The 26,418-nt window shown below is 50.1% G+C and overlaps 1 protein-coding gene across 2 annotated transcripts in view; it reads left to right on the top strand.

Annotated features, from left to right (window-relative positions):
* LOC142904876 (interleukin-1 receptor accessory protein-like 1) overlaps positions 1–26,418 on the top strand; it is a 130,870-nt gene that overhangs the window by 30,859 nt on the left and 73,593 nt on the right. The gene's annotated exons all lie outside the window — the stretch shown is intronic.

Here is a 26,418-nt window from a genome sequence, read left to right as displayed (position 1 = left end):
TTGACTTGGTATCGGGTTAATAACAAAATCCAAAATGGCCAACCGCCAGCAGGTGGCGTTGGTTCCGTCTCTCAGCTCCTGGATTTTAGTCACGTTTCTCCTGCATCAGAAAAATGGATTATGGATTGCGTGCAAATCCATAATCCCTGTCGTCGCTGTCTGAGTTTTTATTTTCCACCCCTCCATCTGTCGCTCCACCTCCACCTCCACCTCCCAGAGTGTCCGCTCCACCTCTATCTCTCACCTCCACCTCTTAAAGTGTCTGCTCCACTTCCACCTGTCAGAGTTTCTGCTCCACCTCCACTTCTCAGAGTTTCTGCTCCACCTCCACCTCTCAGAGTGTCCGCTCCACCTCCACCTCTCAGAGTGTCCGCTCCACCTCCACCTCTCAGAGTTTCTGCTCCACCTCCACCTCTCAGAGTTTCTGCTCCAACTCCACCTCTCAGAGTGTCTGCTCCACCTTCACCTCCACCTCTCAGAGTGTCCGCTCCACCTCTCAGAGTTTCTGCTCCACCTCTATCTCTCACCTCCACCTCTCAGAGTGTTCGTTCCACCTCCATCTCTCAGAGTGTCCACTCCACCTCCACCGCTCAAATTGTCTGCTCCATCTCCACCTCTCAGAGTGTCCGCTCCACCTCCAACTTCTAAGAGTGTCCGGTCCACCTCTATCTCTCACCTCCACCTCTCAGAGTTTCTGCTCCTCCTCCACCTCTTGCTCCATCTCCACCTCTAAGAGTGTCCGCTCCACCTCCACCTCTCAGAGTTTCTGCTCCAACTCCACCTCTCAGAGTGTCCGCTCCACCTCTCAGAGTTTCTGCTCCACCTCTATCTCTCACCTCCACCTCTCAGAGTGTTTGTTCCACCTCCATCTCTCTGAGTGTCCACTCCACCTCCACTGCTCAAATTGTCTGCTCCATCTCCACCTGTCAGAGTGTCCACTCCACCTCCACTGCTCAAATTGTCTGCTCCATCTCCACCTGTCAGAGTGTCCACTCCACCTCCACTGCTCAAATTGTCTGCTCCATCTCCACCTCTCAGAGTGTCCACTCCACATCCACCTCCACCTCCCAGAGTGTCTGCTCCACCTCCAGCGTTTCCCCCCTGCCGCCGCCGTCTCACAGGTCTCCAGCAGCTCATGCGGCCGTGGGTGATTGACGGCACATGGAAACGCGTATAAATCCTGCCTTTAGCCTACATTAACTAATTGGAAGTCTTTCATTATGTTCTCGGTGCCGAGACGCAGGGAAGAAATCAGGTGGCTCAGCTGTAGGACGCCTGGAATCAGTGTTTTTCTAATCAAAACCACTTAAATTCCTGGCTTAGTGGATGATATTAGTGGAAGTATCTGGGGAGAAAAATATGCAGAATTACACCACGTTAGACAATTATACCTTTGTTTTCCTTAATTTCAAGCACTTAGCAACCACCTTTTACATTTCAGTTGAAAGGCTCTCGACGTTGAAGAAACAGTTTTGTTTTTTTTTCCTCCAAATGGCTCCGGTGCCGTCAAATAGGACGTCTCAGCGTGGCTCGGGGTCTCAAGAGCTCTCGGCTGCAGGTCTCAGTGGCACAATGGCACTCACAGGTGCACGAGATTAGCCTGTGAACCGTCAGGAGCTCCCCGCAGGGTCGCAGCGGCGGGGAAGCGGATGATAAGACTCCAGTGTAAACCTAAATCCCGTTAGAGAAACCCTTCCAAAGAGGAACGTAGCAAACGGCGGTTGTCTGCATGAGGAAATAAATAAATAAATCAACAGAACGTCAAATGGGGTCAACCCGGGGAGCTTTTGAGGCTGAGAAACGGGAAAGCAGAGATGTAATTGTGATGAATTATTGAGGGTTTGTGTCTGTGGAGGTCCCCATGTAGCTGCCGCTTGACAAAAGGCATCTCTTGCTTTTCCCATTTCCAAACAGCAGCCTCCTTGTCCTGAAGTAAAGCCTCCCATACATGTGTGCGCGTAGCAGAGGCTAACCGATACTTTTAGCGGTAGCTGGGTTCGCAGTGGCCTCCTGTGTTTCTTGACAGAGATTTTCTCTTCCTAAATGTCTGTTCACTCACCACTTGGACGCTTCTAACCTCTTTGTTTCTACAGCAACAACAACTACCAAAAAAAAGAAGAAGCAGAAATGCAAAAAGCAGCTGGTCTATGCAAAAAAAGGAGCGAGTTTTACACGTAAGCTCATTTATTTTCATGGACAACGTGTGAAACGCAGCACCAGATAATGAGCTGACCTTTGGAGCTGCGGTCGCGGCAGCGCCTCGCGCATCGCAATGTGAAGTCACGCGCGGCGACGAAGGGCCGCCTCAGAAATTAGCAAAACAAGCGGTCTGGCGCCGTGCGCAATCTATCTTAGCGCCGGCCGCCACCACCACCACCGCAGCTATCGGGGAAAACTCCGGCTCAGGGTTCGAGGGCCTGGTGACACCTGGCCCTTCACTGCAGCGCTTTGTCTTCATTATCAAATGTTGCAGCAGCAATGCTGACACTATTAGCGGCGCCGTGAGAATCGCGCCACTTCCTGCTGCAGGTTGTAGCGTTGTAAAAAATTTTAACGTTACTGTCTGTTGCACGCACTTGATTCCACCTGGTCTGATGTTCTTGACGGTAAACTTTATTTCCTGGCAGAATTAGATAAAAAAAACAAAAAAAACAACAAACTTCAGATTTTTATTATATTTTTTCCCCAACCGAGGACATTTTTCTGACTTGACACCAAACCAACCCCGGCACCAGTGACAGCTCTCCCACCGCCGCACCGTGGCCCCGGGACTGCGGCCTCATCTGACAGCCCCTCCGCTGATCCACTCCTCCAGCTGTCACATCCCCCTCTCTGGAGGAATGGACGGACCTATCGCAGGTCTCCACCGGCACGCCGGCCTGAGGGGATGGCGCCGGGTTGGTGGTGGGGGACCCGGGGGGGAGTATGAGGGGGCTCACTTGTCAGCGGGAGCAACACCTCCGAGGCGGTTTGACCCCGAGGGAGTGCAGACAGACGCGAGCCAAGCGGGCAGGAAACGCATGTTCCTTAAAATAGGCTGAGGCTTGGGGACGGAGTCGTCTCGTGGCGCTAGCAGCTCTGCGGGAGGTTTGGTGGTGCCAATCTCCAGTCCTCAACAGTGCTGTATAAGAATGATGAGCCCGGGGACAAAATAAATCCTTGAACTCTTAGTTTGGCGTATGTGTACCGTATGTGCTAAGCAGGTGCACTACGTAGTTGACAGGTTCGCAGAAGGTCTGACGCAAAGATCTCGGAAGATTGTGACGCCTCAGAGGTGCTTGCAGAGGGCAGCAGAGTTCAGAGAGGCGTCCTGAAAACTTCACAGTGATCAGTCAAACCGTCTAGTTTGTTTTTAACTGAAGGACTTTGCCTGCATTTTTCTTGAAAAAGTCGGAAGACAATTTTCTGTTCTGAAAAAAAAAGGTGTCCATTGCTCAAACAGCCAGTGAGTTGCAGCAAAAAACAACAACAAAATGTGGTTCTTGTCGTTGAAATGGTGTAAAGCCACATGATTACAGTCAACTATCCACAAATACAGGAAATATAACAATACTAAAAAAAAAAAAAAATCTAGAATTGAAACTATGCAAATTAGGAGCAAAGTATTTGGCTAAAAAATGACCTCAGGGAAATCACACATTGATGCAAGAGCAGCGGAATTTGCCAGCGTCTCGTGGCTTTGGTTAATTTGGCCGACTTTAGAGCCGTCTGCTGCATCGCCCTCCCATTCCCACTTCTGTTGGCTGAGCGCCTCCGTGTTTGGAGTCGTGTTTTCTAGTGTTTTTGCCCGACGCACGGATTCATCGGCCGACTTTCCCGGGGCCTCCTGGGAGAGCTGATGTGCCGCCGTGTTTTCCTCGGCCGCGGCTTTGTGGACTGTGAGACATGGAGGGAAAACACACACGTTTGAATCCAGCCTCCTGGTCACAACCCCGTGACCCTGTCTACCCAGGGGGGTAGAGCCAGGCCCCCTGTCCCCACACTCACACTCTCATTGTCACAGATGATGACGAGGAGTCGTTCCAAAGGGGCTTCAGTTACTGTGAATATAATTCATTCAGCGTAACGGGTCGCATATGGTCCCCGGGCCGTAGTTTGCCCATGCCTGGGTTAGCAGGTATGCGCACCTTACGCCACGTTACCGGATGCGGTGACAGGGAAGAGCTGCCCCCTCCAGGTGGGCCGACACATTGCCAGCGGCGGGTTCTATCTGCGCTGGCCTCGCTATTTGGAAACAAAGGCGCAGCAGCGGTTTTCTCCCAGCGGCAGGCGCTATAAGTCAGATCGGCCGGCCATGCCCTGAGCTCAGCCGCCTACTGGCCGAGGTGTGAGTCACTCCCCCGTCACGCACTCCTTCGTGAGACTCTCACCTATTGTTCCCAGTCCTAGCTGCCACTCTGTCATTTTCCAGGACTGTACGTCCCAAGCGCAGGGCAAAGGTTGAAGGTTGTAAAAACCAGCGTGCGACACGGCTCAAAAGCAGAGTAGGTTTGGTGCTGGCTCTGAGATGATTTGTTTGAACACTTGAACCTGAAAGATGTATCTCGGGAAAAAAAAAAGGGACATCCGCCCTCTCATGGGGTGGAAATGGTGTTACTTTTGGAAACAACTGTCACAGGGAGAGGGAGACAGGGAGTTTTGGGGTTACTGTTCAGTGTGTTTTCAGTACAGACAAAAATAAACATGTTGAAAACAACACGCCAGAGAAGTGAGAAGAGTGAGAAGGGCACAGCCTCGGTCAAGACCACAACTGGCCACACTCCATCGTTCTTTTTGTTGCGTTTTGCTTTTTTTTACGTGTCTGTGTGTGTAATTTTTGACGTCAACGGCCCCACTGTTAAACATCGCCGCGAGTCAACCGCGCAAACCGCAACAACCACAACAACAACAACAAACAACCAGAGCGTCACAGAGTCGCAGCACGCCACGGACGGTCCCCTCCGACAGCGTGGACGATCAAATCTCTCCACGAAGGAGAGGCTCGCCGGCGCCGAAGAAAACAAAAAAAAAAGAAAAAAGAAAAAAACAAAGGGGGCAATGTCCCCCCCAGCAGAATCGACAGGGCTGTAAAAAAAAAACCCCAGAGGGAATTCCAGGGCGGTTCTCGTTTCTCGGCGGCGGCACAAAGAGCTGCGTATGAGGCCGACAGCTCCGCCGGCCGCTGTCAGGGGGACAGGGCTCGCATTTGTTCTCCTCCCGACCAATCACAGACCTGAGATCTCTCTCTCTCTCTCTCTCTCCCTCTCTCTCTCTCTCTCTCTCTCTTCTCTTCCCGGTAATGGAAATGTTTCTTAAACGCCCTCCAAGGCCGCCGTGGAGGAGGCTTTGGCCGTGGAAAGCCAGCAAGATATACTTGGAATTGTATTTGTCATTGTTTAGATGCGGCAGAAAAAAAAGAACTCCTGAACGCAACGCTGGCATTTTCAGGCGGTGTCGCAGCGATTTGTGCTCAGCTGCCTGCTGTGGACACAATGACACAAAGAGGCGGACGCACGTACGGCACACACACGCAAAATTAAGAGTTCAAGGTTTGAGCTGAACAGAGTTTATTTTGGAGATTTGCAAACTTTTTGCAAAGAAAACGCAGGTAAAATCTTCAATTAAGTGTCCTTAAGCTGTTTAAACGCATTAATCCCGCTGGGTGAAGCCAAAGCGAACAGACGCCCGTCTACGCTCGCTGTGATTGCTTCTGAAACAGCCGGCGGTCACAAAATGTGCTTTTTTTTGGTCTTTTGTTCTTCGATATATATATTTTTTGAGGGGTGGAGGTGGGAGGTGCATTTATTTTGTTTTTACCGGCTCACTTTCGAAAAAAAAAAAAAAAAAAAAAAAGGCGCAGTGCAGCTTCAGGTGTCGGGACAATAAAGCGGAGCCATGTCAGATGAAAGCAGAGGAGCGAAACCGCGGGACTTCTCGCTCCGAGCCTCCTCGAGGAAAAGGGCCTAGCGCGGCTCGGCTTGCCGCAGTGGAAACGTGACGGAGCTGCACTCAGAGCGGAGCCTCCGTCGGTTTTAAACTGCGCCGGCGTAACCCCACCCCCCTCCTCCCACCCCTGTCCTCCCAGCGGCGCTCCACCAAACTGACCTTCTCGCCTCCCTGAGACAGCTTCCATCATGCAGTTGCTCAAATTAACAAGTGTGTGTCGTTTGGCCATCTCTTGAAATTGTCACTTTAATGATGTCACACCTCGATTTTCCACATGAGATGACCTCATAATATCTTGTCTTGTCTCTTGGGAATATTAAAACTTTCCCGGCGGACTCCCAAACAGCTCCAAGTGGTGCTGACAGCCAGCTGACACCTGACGTAGCTTTTTTGAAAAAAAAAAAAAAATTGGCAGCAGACAAATTCAAATCTGTTTCAGGACCTTTTGGGATCCTTCCTGCTGCAAATCTCATTTTGCAGGTTTCACTCCCAGAGTGTTGCCAGTTTGTTGCCATGGCGCCGCTGTTCGCAATGTGCTGCAAAGCTATGCAGAGTTTATATTTTCTGCCGAGAGCGAAGCAGCCCAATGTACATCCCATCCAGACGCATCGGGTTCACCGCAGGGGTTGTTTTCGAGGCCATTTTCACCGTGATCCATGGCTACAGTTATTTTTCACAAACGTTTGTCGCACCCGGGTGAGGGTGAGCGGTTTTATGACGAGCGCAGCCGCCGGTGTGAGTCAGTTTATAATCTCCCTTCTTCCCTCTGCGGACTCAAATCTGTGGTAAACCTCAATTGATCTGTAGCCTCTTTTCACACATTCTCACATTCATCAGCCAGACTGATGAAAGTTTGAGCTGGAAATTTCCCCTGCTGGCGGAAAAAAAACAACCCAGACAAATCCTTCTGAGTCCATGTTTGATTTCGGGTCCCTTGGTTGTCAATTTACCTGTCTTGATTTCGTTTCCGCTCCCAGTTAGATGGCGCCACCCGCCAGATACGGCCCTCTGAGAAACGTTACGCCGGCCTGTCTGTCAAGTGTTTACTTTAAAAAGATGCAGCTGCCGAGTCGCAGTCCCTCTCCTCAGTATTTTGGGTTCTCTCCACTGGAAGGGTTCATCGGTGCTTCACTGCCGCTGATGCAAAACTATCTTGACCACGACCTCTCAAATAGAAATTTGTGCTGCGCGCTTCAGCTGGGTAATAGCTGCATCTACAGCATCAACATTAACTCGAGAAAACTCTCCGCTGCTTTCATCTTAGTGGCAAACCCCCTCCCACCAACCCCACCCCTTTTTATTTGATCAAATGTACCCCACATTGAATTTACTTTGATATGAGACAAATTCGGTCCCATTAGCGATCTGTCTCGTCGATTGTGTTCCCTTTGAAGTGACTTTGTTTTATATTTAATCTTATTTTTCGAATGTGGTTGTTCTCGATTTTACAATCCAAAAGGCAAAGGAGCTTCCAGCCAGATTTGATAATTGCAACTCAGATTTAACAGGAGGAAAATGAGAAATGCGCTCCACGACCCTTGCATTGCCCTCATATGGGTTTTATATCCAAGTATGATTTATTGATTAGTCTACCCAGAGGGGGACATTTTTTCCATCCTACTTACCTCTATCAACCCCGACTGCATTAGCGCGTGACACATGGCTAACTGTTGTGTTACAAGAGTGGCCCGGATGCCCTTTCCTGCTTACTGGTTGTCAGCTGGGACGGAAATGGCACCACAGCTGGGCCAGATGGCTAACGGCAACCACAGTCAGTATGCGACATCAATACCTATGGCCATAAAATGAATTTAGTTTTCGCTCTCCCACAAAATAGCTGTGGTAGCGGGCCGCATAAACCAACTACTGTCAGCCGGGGAAAGTTTGAGCTCAAAACTTTTATCAGTCTGGGTTGATGAATGCACAAAAGATGACAGGTTAACCTCTGACCCCACCGCTTGGGCTGACATCAATTAACTTCTCAGGTTTGGTTAATTCTCTGTGGGTAACCCGTTAAAAATTGGGATCAGGCGGATCATTGGAAGGAATCCATCAGTGCTTGGAACAGCTGTGAACCTGGGAGAGCTGCGCATGAACTCTAATAGTCTCCCCAGGTCTCTTCTTTCCGCCAAGGTTCATCAGAAGTCTTTTATTTTTTCGCACCCCGTTTAAAAAAACTCGGACCCAGACGTCGTATTTCCAAACACTCATAGCGATGGCAGGTGTATTGAACAGAAATGTTCCTCACACGGAGGGGAAACGGTGCTATGAGTCAACCTGCCCACCTCTGAAAAGTTTTGGCCACGACTGTCAAGTGTTATCCCAAGTTTCTTGCAGGGGAGGAGTTTATTAGTGCTGCTCATGCATTTCATGCTGATAAGCCCAGCGGTCCTCAAGAGATAAAAAGGTCCTGCTTGGCGCAGTGGTGTTAATGCACTGCTCAGAGGAGTGGAATTTGTGTTGCCGCCGCCGTTATTCATTCACTCGCGTGCATATTTATTGACACATTACACACCTGCGCGAACCGGTCGACCGACCGCATTGGAAATTGAATTCCTTGCATACAGTCTTGACACAGCGGCTGTAACATTTTCTTCCTCCCATTGAATATTGATACGACTGATTTTTGCACATTGACTCCAAAAAGGGGGATAATTAGCAAATTACGACACTCGAGTTTGAAACTTTGGTTATAATGACTTCCATAAGGGCAACAACACGTACGACCCGGTCATTATCTGGCACCTGGTCGGGTTGAAAGGAAATGGCAGGATTGATGTAATGGTTGGTTTATGCAAACATGCAGGCCTGATTAGCAGCGTTTAATGAGGGCAGCGGTGCGTTTCACAGCTTGGTCCTTGGACCCAGTGCATTATCATTACTTGTTGCTCCCGTCGAGAGGCGACCCACGTCCAACAGACCGGCCCCCGCTGTCTGAGCGCTGGGTGTAGTGGAGTGTGGTCAGCGGGGGAACGGTGGATCCCCTGCGGTGAGTGCCGCAGAACATCCCGAACACGCCGACCGTGAATGGGACGCTCCATCGTAGGTCCTGGAGGAAAGATCGTTGGGAAACAGCAGCGTCTCAAAAGACTCGTTCGAGAATCGTTCAAAGGGCCGATACGCCGCTACGGTGTAGTCATTTGTTTGCCGACGGCTTTTAATTAGGGCTTGGGATTCTCCAGGGACTGGCAGCTGATGATGAGCGGAGCGCGGAGAACTCCCCGCCGCGCCTGGGCTCGGCGATATCTCCTCCTACTGGCCTGTTGCTTGTTCTGCATTTGCATTAGTCACGATTGTGTTTGCGGACTCCGTGTGGGCGTGTCAAGGCCATGTTTTGCACGTGTCGCCGCTTCACGATTTGTTTTTCTTCTTTCTGGGCAAAAACCCTGTGAGCGATCATGTGATCCCCCAACTGCTGAACTCGCCGCCGTCCCGGGGCGAACCCTGCCGTCAGTCAAGCCCCGCCGGCTGTCCGGCAGCAGTTTGTGCTGCGCTGATCTTGAAACGGCTCCGAGGCTCCGAGGCTAACGCGCATTAGCCGTGTTTATGCTCCGGAAAGGGCATGAGCCGCGGAAGGTCAAGACAGTAAGTGGCCCGATGAAAGTGTCACTCTGGGGAAATCTCATCCCAGTGTCGGCGGCGGGTCAAAAGCGTCAGCCGGCAGATGCCGCTGCGATGGCCTTGACTTTGTGGAGATAACGCCCGAGGGGCGAGGACGGCCTCGGACGCAAATCCAGGGTGCTCGTCTGTAATTTGGGTCACGGGAGCGACATAAGCGCATTGAAGTGTTTTGGGCAGATGCATTGGCGATGTAAAAAAGCGCTCAGCCTTCTAAATCCTTCCTCGGACAACAGATGAGGACGTGGGCGGATTCTCTTCGTCCCTGCCGTCTTCCATTCCGGAGGAGGATTGCGTCATACGGCTCCCTCCTCCTGGGCGGGCTACCAACGAGTCTGTCCGAGTTGAAAAGAAATTGGATGAGGCAGATTTTTTTTTTTTTTTTTCAGTGGGTGATGTCAGAACAAACGCTTTTCCCTGTCAGTATTTAGAGCTGGACTCGGGGCAGGGTTGGGCGACCCGGCGATTCCGGAGCCGCTCCTTCAGGCGGGAAGGGGTCAAATGTGGGGGGCCAATTACACATCTTTCGTATCACGTCACAGCCAATGTGACTGTTAACTGCAATCTGGGATTCTCACAAGTCCTTCGAGTTCTGCCGCGTCGATCCAAACTATTGTCTCAGGTATGTCAGAGGTTGTGATGTACCTCTCCTGCCTGGAAAGAAAACCTGAGGGCTTCGCAGTCTGAGGTGGTGTAATGAGCAGAAAAGCTTTCTTTTTTTCCCCTTTTCCTTCCTTTTCTACTCACCCCTCCTTCCTGGCGCTGGAGCAAATTTGCCCATTTGTTTGCAGGGACAGACGTCGCCCTGGGCGGCCGTGCCTCAGCCACCAGCCACCAGTCGATAGTCGCAATGACAAAAGTGGATACAAATGCAGGCGCGAATGGTCAAATGGAATCATATTGAATAATAATCCGATGGGCGAGTTTCTGAACCCGCCAGCTTTTTCCACATTACATCCAATCCCCCCACCTCCTCCCCTGTCATTTCACAACACATAATACCTGTGGAGAGAGATGAAAGGTGCGCCTGGGCTGCCATAGGAAGCGGCATGTGACTTTTAACGGCGTAACGGCGGCCACCGCGTGGTGGTTTAAAGCGCTTCTCGCTCACTCGTGACGATTTCCCATCCATTCACCAGCGGGCGTTCTACTGTTGTTCTGTAGACCCCTTTTGCGGGAATACAGTACGTGCTGCTCTTCCCACCCAATGAATAGAGAGTCTGTTTTCTTTCCTTTTCTGTTCTGAGGGAGTGACCGTGCACCGCTTCCGTTCCATACCGTCCCCTAGACCTCGCAGGGAAGCCGAGCGGAGCCGGTAACAGTTGCCACTCGCATTCCGTTCCATTACAGTTTGTCTGATGGGCCACTCGGGGGCCATGGGCCGCAATTAAACTCCAAATGAAATATTGTTTTCCAGCCTCTGGGAGGAATCCACATTCTTTTAGCGACGCCTCATTTAGGGTCCGCAGCTCCCACCGCTCGGCCACTTTGGACCCATTCAAGAGCGCGACAGCCACTGTTTCCATCTTTCCAAGCGGATGACGACTCCTCTCCTTATAGACACCTGCGGCGTTTCGCAATCAAATAGGTGGGCTGGGCAGAGACGCCGGCCTGATTATCTGGAGCCACGCGGCGGTGTAATCAATGCCTGCGCTGATGTCGCCGGACCTGATGAGTCCATCACTCGTCCTGACCTTTTAGTCGCCGAGTGCCGTCCCCACTCCTTGGCTGTTGGCTCCCATCAGGTCCTCATTTTGTCACTTCTGTTCGCGGCCCGAGTGCATGAGCCAACGGAGCCCTGGCTAACTCATCCCGGCCACAGCGAGCTCGGTTTGATCCAATGCCTTTGTCTCATTCAGTGTCACTTCCTTGACTTAATCTCCCTGCGTGCAGCAACCGCACGCCTTCTTCTTCCGATAGCCAGCAAACATTTTGAAGTCCTTGTCGTCCTCGTCGCAGACGATGTAACCCCCCCCCCCCCACCCCCGCCCGGCCTCACCGCCATTAACTTTCGCGTCCGCACGTGGCCGCACACCAATTCGTTATTATTTGCAATCAGTGTTTCTGTTGAATAGAAATGTCAGTTAATGCCGCACACAGCGGGCGCAAGAAGAAAGCAGCAGCCCCGCTGCGCCAGTCTGGGGTTGTTCTGAGCAGTTTCCCTGGCCAGCGACTTGCTCTGACGGCAGGTGGGCAGGATGTACATTGGTCGTCAGTCGTCGGAGCCTCAAATTCCTTTTGGAGCCGTTTCCTCGGAGCAACACGTCTGATGACACCTGCGAGTGGGATTTTTGAAAAAAATAAAATAAAATAAAACATCAAAAATTGACGAGGTGTTTCAACTCGTTCACGCCTTGATGTGTGTCCAGTAAAATTTGGGACGTTCTTCTGCACCTCATCAGCTGCACGCCGCCCGTGGTGTTGTGGGAACATGATGAACCAAAAGTTCTTTTTTTTTTTTTTTTTTTTTTTCCCCTAGCGTCTGTCATAAAAACTTGTATATAACTGGAGGAAATTACTGTAATTAAAAACCTGACGTTTTTCTAACCAAGTAATGAGAGCGAGGAAAAAAGTAGCTCCAATCTTTTTTCAACCTTTTCTTTGTCCAGGGTCGAACAATGTTAATCTTTAATCTATTCAAAAATAAATAAATAAATAAAATAAAATAAAGCTTTAAGAAATAATTTTACAACCACCTTGAGGGATTTCAACAATGCTTTCCACAGCACCAGAGATCTGCACCAGTCAACTGCTGGCTGAGCTAAACCTGTGTTGAACTCTGGTCTTAACTTTTTTCTCCTCCGCGAGAGGAGGTTAATCAGAGTGTCACCCTGGTCTCCTGCGTCCGAGCCGGTTCGCCTCCGTCCCCCCTTGACCTCAACGCCCTCACCTCCATCCCTCCACGTGCTCGCCGTCCTTCCGCCCTGGCACCCAGCGTTGGCGCTAGACTCTCATTATGAGCTGCAGAATCATCCGGTGTCGGGTGGGGGGATGATTTATGCTGAGAGGCTCTGCGGTTGGAATGCAGTAATGAACTTTTATTTGCGGGTAATGGATGGTAATGACATGCTCGGAAGGAGTGTCAGAGGAGGACAAGGACTTATTCTTTTTACCTCTTGTCCGGCGACGGTGTTTCTGTTTTTCTGGCTGCTTGTCACTGGGCTAACGACCCCGGCTCCGTCCCAGAACCCCCCTAAGAACTGCCAGCACCCCTCACCCAACAGCACCCCTCATTCCCTCCCCGCGGCAGTGGACCGCTGGTGCCTCGTGCAGCCAAGCTTCACGCTTCCCAGCGCCCCCGCTCCTCTCTGCGGTGCCGGGAAACCGGAGTGAAACAATGGAGCCAGCGAGACATGGCGGAGCTAATGGATTTGCCGCCGCCTCTTCCTCCGCCTTCACTTTTCATGTGCGGAGGTATTCATCGGGCCCTGATGGTGCCGACCGAGCGTGACGCCACTTCATTGAAACGGGCCCAGGAAATAAAATCTGAAATCCTGAGTGCACCTGCGGAGCTGGCGGGAAAACAATTTCGACGGGGCGGGTTGAATCAGCGTTATTTTTATTTATTTATTTGTTTAAAATGTCACAATGGTGCAACCGTTTGTCTGTTTGCCATTTCAATGCGGCTCTGGTTCGAGTTTTGCTCGCGGGTATTCACGGACCAGGTACCGGCGGGGGGAGGGCGAGCTGAGCTGTTTTGTTGAACTTGTGGGAGAATAATAAGCAAGAAAATTCAACTCGATTCAGCATTTTTCTTTCTTCTTTTTTTTTTTTTTTGCCAGAATGCTGAAATCATTCTCTTCTCCCGTGTAAAACTGAAAAGACCAGTTCCAAGACGGAGAGCTGAATTCTTAATGTAAATGATTTCTGACTGCCACGTCTCCTTGAAGTACAACAGATGCTGTCCAACAAGTTTCCGCCTTTAGCAAAAAACAAAAAACAAAAAAATAAAACAAGACATGAGCGGAATGGTGCGCTTTGTGTCGTTAGGCTGTAAACTGCACTTTACTGGGCTGTTGTTCAGCTCGGGCAGCATGGGGGCGGAATGCAAAAATGCTGCATTGTGACTGTTTTTATGTATGAAGCCGTAACGCACGCAAAAAATAAAAAAATAAAAAAATAAATTCATTTGGCGGCAAACTAACTTGCTCTGTGTCCAGAATCTGTTGACTGAGCGTCGCGACGGCCGGAATTTAAACAGCGGCTCTTCCTCGTTCAGATGTAAACACCGACCGCCGGCAAACAGAGGCTGTAATGAGACGCCACAGTGAGTGGAATGCTGATCCGCCTCGCGCAGGTGCTTCCCCCGAAAAAACAAGACAAGGAGGTCGTTGTTACGGGTATTTTCGATAAATATTCTTTTTTTGAAGAAAAAGCTCAGGGTGTGCATTACTCTGCTTAAATGCAGATCAATGCGTCTCAGCGGCCCGATTGATTTCCTCTCTGCCGACTCAAATCTACAGCCTGTTCTGCAAATTAGAGCGCTGTTACGCCATTAAAACTGGCAACGCGCGTTAGTTATCATTAGGGGCCGGTCGGCGGGCTCTCGTTTCATCAGCTTTCTGTCTCTTTAAGGATCAATCCCAATCCCCCCCCCACCGCCCCCCACCCCCACCCCCACCTCCCGAAATGATGATTGGTAAATACAACGCCAGCCAGTCGTTCGATTCTCCTAATTGACGAAGACGTGTGTGAAGCCGACTAATTGAAATAAAAGAGAGAGAAGAAAGGGGGGCGTCGCAAAGCGTCGCCGTCGGTCGTCCTTATCAGGTGCTGCTGTCTGAAAGCAGAGAGTTACAGTGCGGTTCCAGAGTATCACCCCCCCCCCCCACCAGAAACAACCCTTCCTTCCTCTGGTGCATTAAAAGTCACGCGAGTGGAACAAACGGCACACTTTCCACAATCATTGGGAATTAATGAGTCTCTCCCGCAAAAGAAATGCAAATCTCCCAAACGCTCGATTGCTTCCCTGAAACAGGGCTTGGAAGGAGGAGGAGAAGGGAGGAGGAGGGGCGGCGGGGGACGGGAAAAGAAAAGGGACATTTCTCACAGCCGTTTATTTCAGAGGACGACTCATAAAGCTGCGCTCCCGCATTAACCAATCCCGCAGAACATTTCCCCCCGTAACAGAAGCCTGTTATTGGCTTTGGGCTGTCAAGCGGCGGCCGAGCGTGTGTGTGTGTGTATGTGTAAAATCCACCGTTCACCATCTCCGCGCTGCAGCACCGCAGAATTATGCAACTTCCTGTTTATTGCTCTTTGATATGGTTGCCCCGTTATGTGGGACATCTACTCTCACAGTGGAAGGAGGGCTATTTTTACACCACCCTGCTCACTGGCATATGCAGCATATTCCGCTGTGTGTGTGTGTGTTTGTATGTTTGTTTTTTCCTTATGATTGTTGTTTATCTTTGGTTTTCTCTGCCGATGCTAAAACTTCAACAGAGTGCAGTTGAGAAAAGCTCCTTTTCTTACAGAATGAGAGCAGGGTGGAAAGACGTTGGGGGAAGCAGTGAGCATCGCCCAACCCGAGAGCAATCTTCAGTCATGAAAAAGGCAGAGGGAGCCAAAAAAAAAAAAAAAAAGGACAATGAAGTCGATTGAGCAGCGACCAGGCGGTGCATCGCGCTTCCCTTTCCAAGTCCTTTTTGCAGAGAATCCTGCTGTGTCAGTGTGTGCACACGCGTCTCCACGGAGCCCCCGAGGTGTTGCGCAACGGGCTTGGCACCAGAGAGGCATGATGGGAGAGAGAGAATGAGAGAGAGAGAGGGAGGCAGAGGGAGAGAGAGAGAAGGAGGTCTCACGTAAGGCGTTGCGCCGCTCCGCCGGCGTGCCACCAGCTGGGAAGCAGCGTTCGTCGCCTGCGTTCAATACATGGAGAGCTTTCTTCCCTTCCGTCTCTTTTCTTCCTTTCCACTGATTAACCTTGAGCCGCTGCCCGGCGAGACGGCGCAGTGGGGTCGCCTTCGCCTTTTGCAAACGACGGGCGCTCCTGGAAAGGAGGAAGGCCACCGACACGGAGCCCAGCAGGCTTTCGTGTCGGTGCGCCGGAACGTCATCAGTCCTCCTTCATTGGTTCATTTCTGTGTATTTTTGGTGGCTTTCTCAACTGCACCCCTGCACGAGCCGAAGACACAGAGGCAGCAAGGCAAATTCAAAATCAGCGCTAATACCGGCTCTGTGGCCCCCGTGTGAGGCGTTTTAATCTGGCCGGCCCGTGTCTCACCTGTTGGAGAGCAGCAGCAGCAGCAGCAGCAGCCCAGGATGGCGCCTGCTGAACTCAATCCTCCTCCTCCGCCACCCCGGCACGTCCTCCCACTTCCTGCAGCCTTTGGCTCGCTTCTCATGTGAGAGGATTACGCAAGATTTCCATGAAAAAGGTCCTTCACCTCAGGACCTGTTTAAAAAAACAAAAAAAACTAAAAGAAAACCCCTGAATTAATTTCCCTTGATTCCTTGTGAGCGCTGCAGAAACACAGCCCCTTGTCCAAGGAAACAAGCAGGCGTCCAGCGTGTCCGCTTGGCCTTCAGTTTGCCCACATGGCCAAAAAGAGGAGCTGATAAAGTGCAGGATAGAGATGATGTGATGGCATTGGAAGATAAAAAAGGACAAGATAGCAGAGGCACTTTCTTTCCAGTCTGTTTTTCTTCTTTTTTTTTTGGCCTCCCATCTTAGCGTGGAGTTTGTCTTGACCTTGGCCAGATGCTCATCACAGTCAAATGATTTTGCGGCGCCGACTCGTGTTTTTCCACCAGGAGCGCTGCTCCGCCTGGCAGGTAGCTGCTGCCACGACCGATGGCTAATGACTAATCCCTCCACATGACATTCTGGAACGCCGTGTTTATTTTTTTCACCCCTCCATTTTTTTTTCTTTTAAACTGCGGGAAGGAACAGGCTGGAAGGTAGAACGAGACGCTCCTGGCCGATTAATAATTCATGCTCTGCAGATGATCAGTGAGTAGTGGTGGCAAACAGGTTTTTGTGCGAGGCTACATGCCGGCGCGGCAACCAGAAATGACCGCTGACTCAGCTGCTGCTCAGCTGCTGCATCATTTATTGATCTTTTACTGAGAGCATCGTGTGGCAGGTGGGTGTTTTGATTCCTGAACTATCCAGGCTCCTGATTAAGACACTGAAGAAACAGCAAAGACGACTGAAGCACCAAACTGAACACAACAGCCCGACTGACCAAGTTAGCCTAGCCCATGTGTGGACAAACTATGGCCTGAGTGCCCTGGGCGGCCCGTTAAGCTTCTTAATCCGACCCGTCGAACTTGACGACATGATATTAATAGTCAGTAAGTCATAAAATAGCTGTATTTCCTCCTTGTTATCAGAGTCATTTCACTAAAGAGCTAAACACCGCGGGGCTTCAAAGACACCGACTTTGCTTTGGTTCATTCTCAATTGACATTAAAGCAACATGTTTTCTACATATCCCGTGATATACTTTTTCCTCCTATGAGGTGGCTCACCAAAACACACACTCCATCCATCCTCTGCTGCTTGGCTACACCCTCCCGACACATTTTACAACCCACTGTTGTGCTCCACCAGTCAAAAGCGTCGATGCTGCAGAGCTGCATGGCATTTGTCTCATGACCATTTTCCCAAACGACCGTCGTGGGTTGTTTTTCTCCATCAGCCTTTTCGAGTTTCTTCCGTCTGACCGCCGTGCGCTGAGCATCGACGTGCCACAAGCTACAGCTGGCAGCCGCACATACCGTTTGATCTACAGGAGTGACGTTTGCCCCCCTTCCCCACCACCACCACCACCACCACCCTCCCACGTCATCTATAGGCTCCTCGCCAGAGGGATGCATGGGATAAACTTGGAAGATTTTGCTCGCCAACGTGCTAGCGAAAGCCGCGTGCGTGGTGTCGAATCCACGTCCTGGCTGGTCAGTCGGCTCACTTCCCTCTGATCGGCTCTCAGCGCTGCCACCGCCTCCAGGAGGATGGCGCTCAAAAGCTGTTTTGTACTCGCAGCCCTCTCGCTTCCTCAATGCTCTAAAGATATTTTTAATGCGTGGCTGCAGCCCTGCCAAATCCCCCTACCAACCCCCCCACCTCCCTCTTTTTTATTTATTTACCCCTCCGACCCCTCCAACCCCCATCCCTCCCCCTCTCCGTAATAAGAAATGTGTGAATTTTTTATAATGTTATATAAGAAGCACCCGGCACCCCAAGAGACCCGTGTCCTGGTTCTGGTGCGTTTCAAAAACAAGCACACGAGAGAGAGAGAGAGGGAGAGAGAGAGAGAGAGAGAGGGAGAGGGAGACGGTGAGGAGGCAGAAAGGGGAGAATAAAAGTTAAGAGGGGTTTCAGAAAGCCGACGAGGAAGGAGTGGGGGGCGGGGGTAGGAGAGAGAGAGAGAGAGAGAGAGGAGGGATTGGGTGGTGGTAGTGGTCGGGGGGGTGGGGGACAGTGAGGAGGGAGGATTAAATGAAAGCGGGGGAGCGAGTGAGCAGCCTGTGGGGGGAGATCTTCCCATTAAGAGGCGCTCGGCGCTCGGCTCTCTGATCTGCCACTTGTGTTGTGATGCCAGACAAGAAATACTCCAGGGCCACAACCGCCGCCGCCACCCGAGCAGCGGCAGCAGCAGCTCCTCAGCGGCACCTCTACACACACACTCACACACACAGCAGAGTGTGCAGAGGCGGCGGCAGCCAGGGATGGGAGGGGTTTATTATTATTATTATTTTTTTGACGGGGGGGAAGGTGAGCAGCAAGACGGCACAGAAAAAAAGAGTCTGTATCTCTCTCTCTCTCTCTCTCCCTCTTACTCTCTCTCTCTCTCTCTCTCTCTCTCTATCACACACACACACACACACACACTCACACACAATAAAAACAAAATCCTCTACACCCCCCCCACCCCACATGGGATGATGACAGCAGAAAACATGACAACCGGGGGTCAGATCACCCTGTCAGTCCAAACTGGCAACCCACACCGACAAACCCAAGCCAGCCAGAAACCAAATCACCCTCTTTGCCACAAAACATTTAAAATAAATGTAGTCCTGTACCTCTATTTTGCTCTCCGTCCATCATCATGATTATTTCAATGTGATATTTGGTGCTTGGCTCCCGGACTACCTCATCCTCATCGCAGGGGTGAGACCCAGGGAACATGTTCTCCCCCTCTGACAATATCTCCACCTCCTTGACAGAGAGATGAAGTGTCTCTGACAGCTGGGCTCCGTGACCTAGAATTGTGTGTTTTGCCAGAGCAGCGAGGTGGAGAAGTCACCTGACGTGTCTTCCTGCCCTCATTTTCATGGATTTTTTTTTTTTTTTTTTTTTTTTTTTAGCAAAACACAGTTGCCCCCGAGGAATCTATAACTTTATGATAAGGAAGACCAAATTCACCTCTGAAGGTCCAGCGTGTAATATTTGGAGATTTTCAAGAAGAAACAGTGACATCAAGTGGTTACATTTCATATTGCAGCGTCTTTCACTCTCTCTCCCCCTCCTGAGCTTGTCAGTGAACTACGGTGGCCTGCGCACCCAAATCTCGATACATTGTCCACCTTCTTCTTCCTAAGGGTAGGAAACCCCATGATGTTATTGTACTGCGGGCAGTATATTAAGTTTATATTAAGTTATTGGGCCTTTAAAGGGGCAGTAATGGGGACATAACGTATGGAGCTCAGGGGAGACCAGGTGTTTCTCAGGAGCCCGAAGGGACTGTTTGTCTGATCACATGGCAGCTGACATCATCGCCATCATCACTTACTGCATGATCATTGCGTGATTGCCTCGTTAAGGGCTGACAAACCTGGCTGCCTTCCCTTCCCCCAACGCAAGTCCAGTGCCGCTTGTTGTTGTTTTTCTTTTCAGTAGTATGAGGAAAGCAATCCCCCCCGCCCCCTTTTAGGAATACAGCAAATTGGACATATCAGGGAGTGGGAAAAAAAATGAAGATGAAAGCAGTTAATTATCTCCCCCGAACAGTCTGCGCCACAGATTAATTCCAATAAAAAGACGGGCGGCGAGTCATTAATGCTCGGCTCAACTTGTCAATGTCCCCGATGTGACAATGAGCTGTTTAGCAGCTTCGCCGGCCCGGCTGACACAGAAACGGAGTTTGGAATGGCGGCGCGTCCCTCTGGCGGCGACCTCGGATTGGACGCCTTTTGAACACCCAATCAATGGCGAAGGCGGTGTCCGAGTTGTTAAAGGATCACGATAATTACCAGAAGCGTGACCCGATGGCGTGACACCCGCCCCACACGCACAAACGCCGCGATGTAGTGCCACTGTACGCCACAAGTACATGTGTAACAAATGAATGGCGTGGGCCTGCGAGTGGCGCCGTAAAGGTCAGCGCCGTACCGCCACCTGCGCTCAGAATCTGACAAACGGTGATTGCATCCGTGGCCGAGGAGACCTTTCATCCTGTCGCCCCTTTTAATAGAGTCAACAAATACAAGTCCGCGTTTGCTGCTCTGAATTCAGCGCAAATCATAAGATGCTAGTGGGATATGATGACGCTAGCATGCTAAGCGTCGATGCCATCCAGCCGCTATCAAACCCACTTTATGGGCCGTGCATTCATCGTGTCACCAGCCTACTGCGACCGACTGTCCATTCAAATTAATTGAAGAGTTGGTATCACCTTGGATTAAAATACTTTGAACCCTTAAAGATCAAAGGAAATTTGTCCCACAAGCCGGAAAACTGAGAGTCTGTCCGAGCAGACAAGGAGCCCAACACCACGCTGGCTTTGTCGAGGCAGGAGAAAAAAAATAAAAAGGTCAGACATTCGAAGGGGTATTTTACTGAGCTCTTTATTTTCTTTCTTTGAAGTGGAAATTCGCAACTCTGTTTCAACTGGCAAACCACAACGCCATTTTTATACCATCTTATTTTATTTTATTATTATTAATATATATATATATATATATTTTTTTTACTTCCACTTGAAAAGGGATCCGGCAAAGCAAAACAAGCTGTTGAGATTTGAACTGCGTCCATAGAATTTGGCCCCGTGCCCACTTGAAACCGGCTGCATTCAGAGAAACCACAAAGTCCTAACTACCTTTACTTTTTTTTTTTTTAAATCTCTTTTCACATTTAAAGGTCGGCGAAGTGACGATCTGCTTTGTCCACTTCCTCTCGCGGAACCCCCCCCCCCGCGTCAGTTGGATCACCAGAGGAGAACTCAGAAGCAATTTGTCTCCGGCTTAACTGGCGCGCGCACACGCGCTAAATCATACAACAGCAATGCGCCATTAATTTTGGGCAGACGCTCCTTAATGGACGCGCCTGCATCAACAGCGACTCGTCTGTTCTCTTCCCTTTGGTTCCCGGCGAAATATTAACCAGACGGATCAGGCAGAAACCAGCGGCGCGCTACTCTGACAAATGGCCCCCATTTATCTGGGGATCTATTCTACTGGATGGTTTCCTAAATAGTGAGAGGGGATGAAGTGGGCGGAGGGAAGGCCTTTAGAAGGTGGTGGTGGAGGCGGTGGCAGTGACAGTTGTTGCCCTGAGTGTCTAATTGAATGTGATGGACATCAAGTGTGCAATATGTAGCCGTCATTACAGATGTTGAATGCTTTGAAAAACATTTCTTCCTCAAATCTTTGTGTTACAATATCAATTAGTTGTGTTTTGCTTAACCATGAAAGAGTCAACGAAGCATCATGGTTGATATTTCAGGCTGTCTCTTTGTAACAGCCGACTGTTAGTGTGTTCACACAGAGTTTTGCACACTTGGAGTTCTCTCCATCACTTTTCATCAGGCATTGGAAATGGTTTCCATTCAACACTAAAACGTTGCCGCACTTGTTCAGAACGTCTTGACCGGTTTTTGTGCTACTCGTGATGAGCGCAGAGCATTCAAGGTCATTACTTCATAAAACTGGTTCTGATGGATTTCAATGCAGCAATGAGTCAGCGAGCCCAAACCGACAGTTGTGTGTATTTTCCTATTTCCTGTGACTGGATCCGATTGGCCCGACAACTCGGCTGCTGAATTTCATTCGCGCGACTCTTTGAAACTCAGCCGGGCCAGGCAGGGGAGGGGGGCGGGGCCAAAGTTTGACTGACAGCGGTCATTTGGAAGTGGGAGTCGGGTTTGAACCATGTCCAGTTCACGCTGCAGCCGCGCGCGGTGGTGTGGAGTCGCACCAGGCTGATGTTCTGATGGGATCCGTGGATCAGGCTGGTTCTGCTGCTCCGGCTCCAGAGTGAATCACACACTGATTGTTTTTCAAGTGTTTTCAGAAGCAGCCGCTAGTTTGAAACGCAGAGGTTTTTGAATTGTAATGAGTCACCGTCGACCCCCTGAGCCGAATCAGCCTGACACTTTGTCAAAGTCCCACGCCGGCTGCCTTTTTTCACCTCCTCTTAGAAAAAAAAGAAAAGAAAAATCAGATCAGCCCTCTTTAACCTTTTAACAGCAAGAAAAATCTAATTGAATTTTTTTTTATGACGGCCCCTCCATCTCAGCAGGGGAATTAGAGTTTTATCGCTCACAGCCTGAAGCTTTATTATGTTTCCCCTTCTTTCTTTCTTTCTTTCTTTCTTTTTACCTCCTTTTTTCTGAGAGTCCATCCAAGGACGCTGCCTCCTTGATTTTCCTTGATGACTGGTGGGCGGTGTGGGGCTACGACCACGAGGTGGCGTGATCGCAGAGGAAGTGGAAGGAAGAGGAAGTGACTCAGACCTGAAGTCCTTGGAGTGTGAAAAGGCTTCTTCACTGAATGCCCCAGCACATTTTGTGTTAAGGGTGAACGCTCGAGTCTTCAAACAAAATCCAAAGAAGAAGAAGGTGGACGGAGTTAAAGTCTCAGTGACTGTCACATTTAGTCAAAACGTCCCCGGACGCTTGCTTTATTTTGGATCACCCCTTTGTGACATCACTATCCAACCCTCGCGGCTGACAAGCTCCAGGGCTGCGGCGGCTTCGCTCTTTTTTTTTTTTTAGGTTTATTCCTTGTTTACTTTTTAGCTTCAGCTAGTGGCGCTAATTGTGTGTGTATGTGTGTGCATAGAAACAGCAACGACGACAAGGGAACGCGTTAAACGGCTGCGTCCAGAGTAACGTTTTTTCTTCCTTTTCTTCTTTGTTTCCACCGCTCTCCCTCCGGCTAATTCTTCTTCTGCGGTGGCTCCCGGAGGATCTCTTTTGTCATTGAAAATTGAATTTGTCGAGGCATCATGGTGGTGTGTTTTGTGTTGGCCTCGCCTCCGCCGCTAGAGCGCCACCTGGCGACGACGGCGCGGCTGCGGTCAGACGACAGCGCACGACAGCGCACGGTCATGGATTGATTTTTTTTTTTCTCCCATCTCCTAATTGGAGCAGAATGTCTGTGTGTGTGTGTGTGGGTGGGTGGGTGGTGGTGGTGGGGGGGGGGCCTCATTCCGAGTCTTTAAAATCATGAAGAGCTTGTAATCAGCCAATTGGCTGTGGATGAAAGGAGTCGCAGTTTGCGTGTTGGGGGAGTTTTTTTTTTTTTTTTTTTTTTAATTAATTTGCAGCAGCGTGCGGCTCCATGGTTACATCAGCAGGCATGGACACACTGGCCTTCTTCATTAGTGGCTGTGGTTTTGTTTCTGACCTCAACACAATTGCCATTATTATTATTATTATTTTTAGGCAAGGAGAAAAATGAAATTCCGCTTCTGTTGGCTTCCCTGCCCGACGTGGTTGTGGAGAGACTCTGCGGTGCAGCTGTTGCAACCGAACTTGATAATTGATGAAGAAAGAGCCTGCAGCTCCACTGCTGCAACCAATGACTCACCGGCCTTCCCACATTACCAGGAAGAACAGATTCATACTGGACAACTCTCCCCCCCCCCCCCCCCCCCCATTGGTGCTGCAGTTCCATCAGATGACCTCACCAACGGCTGAGGCTGCCACTCATTTTTAATCACAGCGACTCTGTCTAAACACATTGATTGCTTCATCATCAAAGGGGGAAAAAAAAAATTCCTTTTTAATAGTCCTGTCTGGGAAAATAACATTTTGTGCCTCCGTTTGCGGCTCCCTGTGTCGCTGTTCAGATATTCAGGTCAACGCTTGTATTTTTACATTGGAACTTTCAGTAGTTTTTTCAGGAGGCGCTGAATAAACTGCGGCGCCGGTCGGCTTTCCTACAAAACAGCTCTTCTGTTTTGGCCTCCACAGGTATTAGTGGAGAAATAAACCTTGGATTGATTGCAGAGAAAGTCCCCTGGTCAGGTTCAATCCTATCCCAGCTTGTTTGCTCAAAGGCTCCTGAAGGAGTGACAACATGAACCATGGAGTTAGTGATGGGCTCACCCAGAGGTGGGAGGTAATGAAGTACAAACACTGTGTGGCTGTACTTTAGTAGATTTTTCCGGTATCTATACATTACTTGAAAAGTAATCTCTCCCCGAGCACGCGGCAGTGGGTCGAGAGCCCCCCCCCCCCCCTTCCCTATCACACACACACACGCACACACACACACACACACAGGCTGTAATTGAGATCTGCTGCGACAGCGTTTTTCCACAGAGGTGAAAGAACGGTGAGGGTCCAGGATGGACCCTCCCCCACCCCACCACCACCACCACCACCCCAGGAGCAGGGGTTCAACCAGAACGGTGGTTTGAAGGTGGAGGCCCAGTAGAATTGTGTGTTAATCACCTCTGATTGAAGCCACCTCAGTGGTGGAGCTGCTCCACCCTCCCAGACCCGCCCCCAATCTGCAGACCCCCCCCCCCCCCCCCGCCAACATAATGCAACAGTGTAATATCAGTAAATCAGGCAGATGTGATTGAAATGGGGGAAAACGTCCCAGCGTTGTCCTGCAGGTGAAACGAAAAGAGAGTTTTCCACCCATGAGATTAAGTCTGGCGTGTTTTATTCAGGATTCCAATCAGCAGCAGCACTGACACCTTGTGGGAAGGTCCTCGTCCCTCCCAGTCGGCATGCGACCAGCACATTAGCATTAGCATCCGCAGCTAAACTGTCCGTCAACGCACGTTTGGCTTCCAATCCTTTCTTTCATTTTATGTGCCGCTGCCACGCGAGTTTCAGAGGTGAGCGACCCTTTGATAGAAGCAGGCCTGCTGGTGTGTGTGTGTGTGTGTGTGTGTGTGAGTGAGTGAGTGTTTGTGTTAGCTTGTTGGACAAGTGAGAGTGTCCCCTGGTGGTCCTTTCTCACCGTAGCGGTGAAATGTCTCTGTTAAATCGTGATTTCCACGACAGGCGAGGAAGAAAATAGATGGAAAACGGCAATAAGTTCTTTTCTGGAGTTTAAAACAGGCGCTTTGAGGGTCCGAGGATTCGAGGACAAACAGCTTCAGCCCGCCAAGGAAATTAATTTCTCATTTCAATGTTTTTTTTTCTTTAACTGTGCAGTCTTGTTTTAATGCTTATTATCAAGCCGTCGGGGTTGATTTTAAAAGCATTGTTTATCTGACAGTGATTTCACCGCCTCAACCCAAAACCCACTTTTACACCTTTTCAATTTCTTACTCGGTATTTTCCAATTTCTGACTTATTATTTTCTCTTTCGGCGTTGCGCAACTGGAATGATGTAATGACAGTGACGGCGTGGCCGCAGTGGAACGTTGCACACACAGGGGGCGCTCCCAGCGAGTTGGTGACGTGGGACTCACTCACGCCACTTAGCTTTGGTTCATTTTCAATTGACAGTAACACACACAGTATCCCGTGATGTCGGACTGGTGGTCCCGAGCGGGGGGGCGGGTGATCCCACCCACGCCTCTTCACCTTGTCCTCCTCCCAGCTGTTGTCGCCGGCAGACTAATTAGCCAGTTGTTGATGAGTGAGGACAGGAACCCCCTCGGTCGCCATGGCAACGGCTCCTCTTCACCCACTGCTGCTCCCTTTTCTCTCTGTCTTTTCCTCTTGATTTCATTTTTCACGCCCCTCCCACGTCACCCCCCTGCCCCCCCATTGTCTAGCTTCTCAGAGGAGCCTTGTAATTAGACAGATCTTTTTTTTTTTTTTTGTTAAGTGTGACTTCACTGCAGGCTACTTGTCCATCCAACAGATCCAATAACAAGAGTTCCTGGGCAAAATTCAGCTTTGGAGATGGCAGAGAATAAACTCCTCAGGCTGTTCTTACTGTCTTTTCCCTCCTGTAGATCAGCAGCCAGTGTGCTAATCACTACCATTGAATGCACTTCCGCTGATCCCCAGGAAGACGTTCCGCCAACTCCTGCCAGTGAACAGCTGCTGCAATCAGCGCTGATCATTTCACCAGCGCACACCAACCGTTGGATCGTCTCTGTGTCCGTCTGTCATTCGGATTTGAATGATTCCGCTCCTTCATTTCCATTCCAGTTCCCAACGGTTCCAAAACGGCTCTGGTTCTTTAAAGAGGAGGGGTCAAAGAAGTTTGTCTGGTTTGGTTGAGCTAGCCTCGTAGCTAACCAGAGGTCTTTCCGGATTCAATAGAAATTCAATATTATTCATTATGAAATCTCTGCACAAGAGAGCTTTATTTTTGAAAACCTTTGACACACCCTGAGTGGCTGTTGCTGCAGGTCCATGTAACAGATTAGAGGAAAATGATCACATCGGGACAGATCAGTATTCCTTGGAAGGCAGTGTGTACTTGGGATTGATGGCTTTCACCGCGTCACTGCAAACAGAAAAAATGGTGCAACAATTGAGTCAGGAGTGTTGGACACGGAGCAACACACATGACAAGTAGCTCGCTTGCTCTCTCTTTCCCCCCCACCCCTCTCTCTCTAACAACCTCGGTAGAGCGATATAAATCAGTCGCCCCCGCCCGGCCCAGCGCAGCGTGTGGCCTCACCTGATTGGCTGCAGTGTGGCTTCCTGGGTAAATAAAACATTTATGGAGGCTCAATTAGCGGAGCCTGTTGAGCGTGCGGCAGCTGTGAGCGCCAGCTGT

This window comes from Nelusetta ayraudi, unplaced genomic scaffold, assembly GCF_046127955.1.
Source record: "Nelusetta ayraudi isolate G7.1 ecotype Tasmania unplaced genomic scaffold, CSIRO-AGI_Nayr_v1 ptg000134l, whole genome shotgun sequence".
In the NCBI taxonomy this organism is placed as follows: Eukaryota; Metazoa; Chordata; class Actinopteri; order Tetraodontiformes; family Monacanthidae; genus Nelusetta; species Nelusetta ayraudi.
This window is presented reverse-complemented; position numbering and strand designations above follow the sequence as displayed.